This window comes from Colobus angolensis, unplaced genomic scaffold (assembly GCF_000951035.1).
Source record: "Colobus angolensis palliatus isolate OR3802 unplaced genomic scaffold, Cang.pa_1.0 Scaffold155, whole genome shotgun sequence".
NCBI lineage: Eukaryota > Metazoa > Chordata > Mammalia > Primates > Cercopithecidae > Colobus > Colobus angolensis.
This window is the reverse complement of record NW_012114655.1, coordinates 5,094,880-5,101,767: the sequence shown is the minus strand read 5'-3', so window position 1 is coordinate 5,101,767 and position 6,888 is coordinate 5,094,880.

Here is a 6,888-nt window from a genome sequence, read left to right as displayed (position 1 = left end):
TAGCCAGGATGGTTTCGATCTCCTGACCTCGTGATCCACCCGTCTCGGCCTCCCAAAGTGCTGGGATTACAGGCGTGAGCCACCGCACGCGGCCCTCCAGTCTAATTATTATATTAGAATGCTTTTTAAATGAATACGCTGTGATTGGAGTATTTCTTCTTGGGGGCCGGGGAGAGTGCTGAGAGATGCAGCTGTGTCTCTGCTGTCTGCAGTCTTGGGCAGGCAGCACCATTGTCCCCTGATACAGTGGGTTGAATGCACTGCTTCACATTGATGCCACATTTTCAAACCTAAACATGATTAACATGTTTTAAGTATTTATCAAATAATTCACACTTTTGCATATTTAAATGCTATTTTTTAGATAATTAAACACATTCCTAGTTTTTTTCTTTTTAACCACTGGAGACTGCCAATGTTAAGATCTTGTGTTATATGAAATTCTTCTAAAGCAATTTCCTTTTACTTTTCGTGTTGCATATTTTCCAGTGGGGATAAATTGGAGGTTCTTATTACTAATAATCCTGAAACTGAAATTTGCTTTTCCTGCATAGTCATCTTTTGTTCAGTCCATTTGAGTTTTGTTGCCATCCAGTTTCATAATCATGTTGTGTTTATCTAATAGACAATGAGGTACTGCTTGAGTGATACGAAATTCTCTAGTAAAAAATTCTCTGAAGATGTGAGAAGTTCTGTGTATTACTTGGCACCAGGAATGTTACAAAGATGCTGTTGCCAGCATATTGCTAATGTAGCCTTTAAGCTTCAGGGACCCCTGTAGTATGTTGAGTTTCGACTATTAATAGCAGGCTAACAGAATATAGTACCAATATGCCAAGTTAAATAATTGAGAATATATACAATAAATTATAGTTTGCTATATATAATAGGCCTCATTTCATTTACAGTACATCTTACAGTTGGGATTAATTCACCTATAACCTCTGTGAACTGCGAGTGCTCGGCAGAAGCAGGCCCGTGTTTCGTTGAATGTCTACATTTATATTTATATTTATTTTTTTGAGACAGAGAGTCTCAGTCTGTCACCCAGGCTACAGTGCAGTGGCATGATCATAGCTCACTTGCAGTCTTGAACTCCTTGCTCAAGTGATCCTGCCACCTCAGCATGCTGAGTAGCTAGGACTGCAGGTGCACACCACCATAGCTGGCTAAATGCATGTCTGCATTTATGCAAGGTGTGTTGACAGGGTGGGGAGGGAGCTGGGACTGAGATTTGCCTCTGTAGAATGCACAAAAAGGGTTTACTAAGCAAATTGATATTTGAAATGAAAGATGGATTAAGTGAGAGACTTAGTTTATTCAGGAATAAGAGCAAAACCAACCACATCAAAAAATGTATTTTACTGAGACAGCTTTTTGTGCATACAACAGGGTGCTGTTTACAGATTTCAAGAAAGGAGAAAAAGAATGCTTATATTGAGATTACCTACCTCCCAGTAGTGAAAATAATAAATGATCCTTTGAAATATAATCGTATGTTTATTTGTCACAGAATCTACACTTATTTACAAGTGCTTTATGCTCAGGATGAAATGGAGATCCTGGCTCTCTTGTTTCAATGATCTTAGAAGATAATTCCAGGAATTTTAAAGATCTTAATGGTATGAGCAGAAAAGGTGTTTGAAGAAAAGAAGGAAATTGTATGTTTGACACTGGGCTTCTTTCTGTGTTGTTAGGGTTGGGTTTGGGTTGTTCAGGGTTTCTTAACTAATTCAGACGTAAATCAGGCTACTGTAGAAGGTAGTAGCTGGAATGGAATGGACAGAAGATGATTTTTAGCCAATGAGGCACAAAACGTCATCTTTCCTGCTTTTTCTGAAATGATACATTGAGAAGACGTTTTTGTGAGATATGCGTTTCTGAATTAAAGGATTCCTTCTGAAAATACAACTTGTTAGGTAATGTGAACATATTTTTTCTGTTGGCCAAAGTTCATTTTTTGAAATGGGGGCCTCGTTTATTTTTGATTTTCAGAATTGAGTCTCTATAAGTCCTAAAATAAAATATATTAAATGTTATCAAAGTTGTTTGCGCCTGTTTAGATATCTTTTTTGCAAGTCACTTATATTTCTTGGTACTGAAAGCTCACTACTCAATTGTCCTTATGAGCATGAAGGTCACACAGTGCGTCAGATCATACTGGCCCAGATGCCTGAGTGGCACATGTGCACTCGGGGAAGTGGGAGCCTCTTCATGAACTGCCTGCCTTGGAATTCAGCCACCTGAGCCAGAATCGACAGAACCAGAGGTGGGGAGTTTTACCTATTCATTTTGCAGATGTTAACGTTGTTCTCTTTCGGATCATGTGTATGTTACGTAGTATCAAGTTACTATTAAATGAGATTGCAGAGCGTACTGCATCACATTCCCTGAAGACAAGGGGAGTCATGACCTCATTCCTCCTTTCTGTACTTGAATGGTCTGGGGGCAGTTCATCTGCAGTCATGAATGTGGCCTGACCTTCTGGTTCCTGAAAGATCTTTCCCCTGCACTTGGAGCTTGTAACTTGTATTACAGAAATGCCAAGTCAGGCCAATTGATGATATTTTCTCTCTGTAGAATTTTTCCTTTGTGATTTTTGTGTCAAGTTTGTTCATTTTAACTAGTCAAAACAAGCTTTTAATTGTCTGGCTTCTTCAGGGTTAGGCTTTGAAAATCAAGCTGTATTCTTCTTTATGCATCATTGATAGTCACCAACAATAGTAATTTTAGATCATAATTATCCCGTGGCAATTATGATAAGAATTATTTCCTTAGTAGAAAGAATGCATCCTGATTTCAGAAACCTGCAGGGCAGAGGATATCATGAAGCCTGTTCTTTATTCTAGTGACTTGATTGGACAGTCATGGTAGAGAGGTGCACAGGCCGCCAGAGGCCTTCTCAGAGTGTCATGTCTCTAAGATGAAGGGTGCTTCTGGAGAAGCGGGTTTCAGTGTGTTTTCTCTGGGACAACATGCCCCATGAGAAAAGCTGAGCACAGTGAGACACGTCCTGCCTGCCACCGAAGCAGATTTTCACTCTCCTTGAAAGTGAGGATTGAACACAACCTTTCGTCTTTTCCTTCCCTCTCTCTCCCTCTGTCCAGCTTCTTCTGTTTTGGATTTTGAATAATGTAAATGTTAGAAAAACTTTGAAGTGAAAAAGAAAAAGACAAATTTGCCCTGAGCATGTCAGGTACACGTACTGCTTGACGTTTCTGTGTGGGCCTCCCTGTTGCGGTCTCTAGGGGAGGATAGGCATGCTGTCTCCACAAACAGGAGGATGGCGAACTTCCAGCTGCATCTGACTGATACTAGGTCATTTTTAGTTCTTAGAGAAACAGCATTAAAACCTAAACTTCATCCTTTTTATTTTGATAAAATGAACTTCCCCTCATTTTTTAATCAAATACCTGGCAAAAGTCAACCTTATCCTCTGTTTTGATAGTTCCATAAAGGCTGTTCTAAGCATGGGATAAGAAATCATGGCAATTCTGTATCTCCTCTTACACCAATTAGATGTTTAACTCTAAAACCTGTGATTTTTTTTAATGAACACGTGACATTTTCTCATACACATGTATTCCAGCCTTACTGTCTGTGCCCCTCTATGTACCAGATTTGTGACTTTATAATGGCTGAAGCATATTTTGACTAGTGTGTATTTTATTCCATTTGAGTCAGTATTTTCTTTGGACACTTAATATGGTGACTTAATTAGCACAGTTGCTTTACTTCTCTAAGAATAGTGGCGACTCTTGTTCTTTTTCTTATAAGGGTGCCAGAAGTCCTCACGTATTCAGCTGCATCCTGGAACTGGAATTACAGGGCTTTGTTGCCATAGCATTGCATCAACATGCACTTCTTATCCTCTCATCATTCAAGAAGATGCAGGGTGCGGTGGGTTGCAGTTTGCATTCCTCACTTCTTTTAGTCCTGAAATAAAAGTCTCACATTCTAACAAAAAAGTTGAGAATATTATGGAACAAATATGTCCACAAAACCTAATGCAATTTTTGTTGAGAAACAATCATTAATTGCATTTCAAACACATTTTAGATTAATAGTTTTTTGCAACATAAATCAAATCCTACACCTATAGAACCAATGAATTTGACATTTCATGGGTCACATTAGAACCAATATTTTTAGTTGAAGAAAGAAGCACAAGAAAACTGGATTTAAAATTGGGATCTCAGCTTCCAGTTTAGTGCTTTCCTTTGGTGCAAATTATTTAGGTAAGAGGCCAGGCTTTGAGACTTCTGAAATCCCTTGTATTTTTGGAGAGAGAAGCTCAAGTCAATTTATTATAAATATTCCTTAACGTTCCTCCTCTGCTGGTGCTTTCACCTTCTTTAGCTTGGCTTTTAGCTTCTTTTAGATCTCTTCATCTTTTTGTCTTTAAAGTGATGGGATGGGAAGATAGTCACTGTTCTGTGACCTCAGTTTCTGACTCTAGGAAGGAAACATGTATTTATTAAAATCTCTCGTGCTCCAGCTTCATTTTCTCCCTCACCTGGGATGGACCGTGAGATGGGAGACTAATGTGAGCCAGTTCAGTGATGTCTGTCACTTTCTGGGTGAGCTTGGTGTTGGCAAAGCCGTTAGGTAGCTATTTCCATATATATATAGAGAGAGAGAGAGAGTTTGTTTTTTGAGATGGAGTCCTGCTCTGTCACCCAGGCTGGAGTGCAGTGGCGTGATCTCAGCTCACTGCAACCTCCACCTCCCAGATTCAAGCAATTCTCTGCCTCAGCCTCCCGAGTACCTGGGATTACAGGTGCCCGTCACCACACCTGGCTAATTTTTGTATCTTTAGTAAAGACAGGGTTTCGGCATCTTGACCAGGCTGCTGTTGAACTCCTGACCTCGTGATCCACCTGCCTTGGCCTCCCAAAGTGCTGGGATTACAGGTGTGAGCCACTGCACCCAGCCCCTTTTCTTTTTTTTTTTAATTGAATATTTATTTTTTTAGAGACGGAGTCTGGCTGTGTTACCCAGGCCAGAGCACAGTGGCAGGATCGTAACTCACTGCAACCTCAAATTCCTGGGCTCAAAGAATCCCTGCATCCCAGCCTCGCAAGTAGCTAGGATTACAGGTGCACACCACTGAGCCCAGCTCATTTCAGTTTTGATGTTTGTTTCTTTGCTCGGTTTTTGTAGAGCCAGGGGTCTCACTGTGTTGCCTAGGCTGGTCTTGAACTCCTGGCCTCAAGCAATCCTCCCACCTTGGCCTCCCTAAGATTACAGGTGTGAACTGCTGTGCTTGGCCACTATTTTGAAACATCCAAATCCATACTAGAAGGCAAGTAATGGAAATAGTTATTAAATCTAGTTTCTTTACGTCTAAGCTTAAATATTTCACACATCCAAGGAGGATTTGACCTCGGGAAATTCCCCACTGCCCTGTCGGTACGAACTGAGTTTGCTGTTTCCTGCTGTGCTGCCATGAGGAGGGTCACACGGTGGTCACAGCTTCTGATCCTGTACTTGGGGCGTGCTGGGGGCCAGCCCAGACTGGAATTTTCCACTTAATTGCTACCAATCACTGGAACATCTGAAGTAATGAGAAGCTGGCATTTGTGGAAAATTTTAGTGCTGAGTAGTTCAGATTAAGAACTGTTAGTTTTCACCAAAACACAGAAGTTGGCCTCTGAATCCCATGAAAATTACCAACCTTAAAAGAAACTGTACCGTATTATACACTTAAAAATTGGTAAGAGGGTAGCTCTCATGTTAGGTATTTTTACCACAATAAAATGCAAAGCAAACAAAAACCCTGGCCCCTCATATGCTGCTGTCCGGGCACTTCTGCACTGCAGCGCCTGCGACACAGCCAGGCCGTGCCCTCCGCAGTGTCTGTGTGCGGGGTTTGGTGTCTCATGCACCTGATGGGCTTAGAATTGCTGTGTGGCATTTGCCTTTGTCACTCACGGTTAAACAGCAAGTGTGGGGAGAACCGTGTAGGGGCAGTGGCCCCTCCGTCAGGCTGCTGAGGACCCAGCAGGTGCAGGCACCCTGCCTCTCCCATCTCCAGTTCTCCTTGGCTGGAACCCTCAGAGGGAGACCAGCAGATGGTGAAAGAAGTATCAGAGCGAGAGACAGGAAGAATGTGTTCTGGGGTTTAGAGTGGAATTGTCAGTAACGCACCAGGCTAAGTGCTTGCATGTACCATTCCTACAGGAGGCAGATGGGCCAGTGTCGGCAGAGGGAATGCAGAACAAGAAGGCCCGCTAGCAGAAGAGGCTGCCCAAGGGCCCTGGGTGCATCCAGGGCTGCTTCAGGACGGAGCTAGGCAGGTGGAGAGAATGGTGAGTGACAGTGCCCAGACCCACGTGTGCTTTCCCTGAATCCTTCAGACAAGGAAAGCCAGAGGAAAGGAGGAAGGGCAGGAGAGGGTGTGGGGGAAGCAAGGCAAGAAGCCAAATGATTTTGAACCATTTATTCTCCCTAGATCCTGGGTTTTCACATTTTGTTACAAAGGCTGTAATAAACCCTGCCCCCACTGCAGTGTGCTTCATAAAACAACAACTATATAGCTAAAGTAATGGAGTAGAAGAAACTCATTTTATTTATTTATTTACTTATTTTGCAGTTGCAAGATTTAATAGAGTGAAAACAGAGCTCCCGTACAAAAGGGAGGGGACCCAAAGCGGGTAGCTGTTGCTGGCTCAAATGCCTGGGTTTATATCCCGATCATTGTCCCTCCCGCTGTACTAATTTTTGTATTTTTGTATTTTTGTATTTTTAGTAGAGATGGGGTTTCACCGTGTTGACCAGGCTGATCTCGAACTCATGGAAAGGAAGTTCTGGGCCCAGGGACTTGGTCTGTACCTTGTCACTGGGTGCTATAAGCCCCTGTGGTACTCGTGTAGGTATAAAATCAGC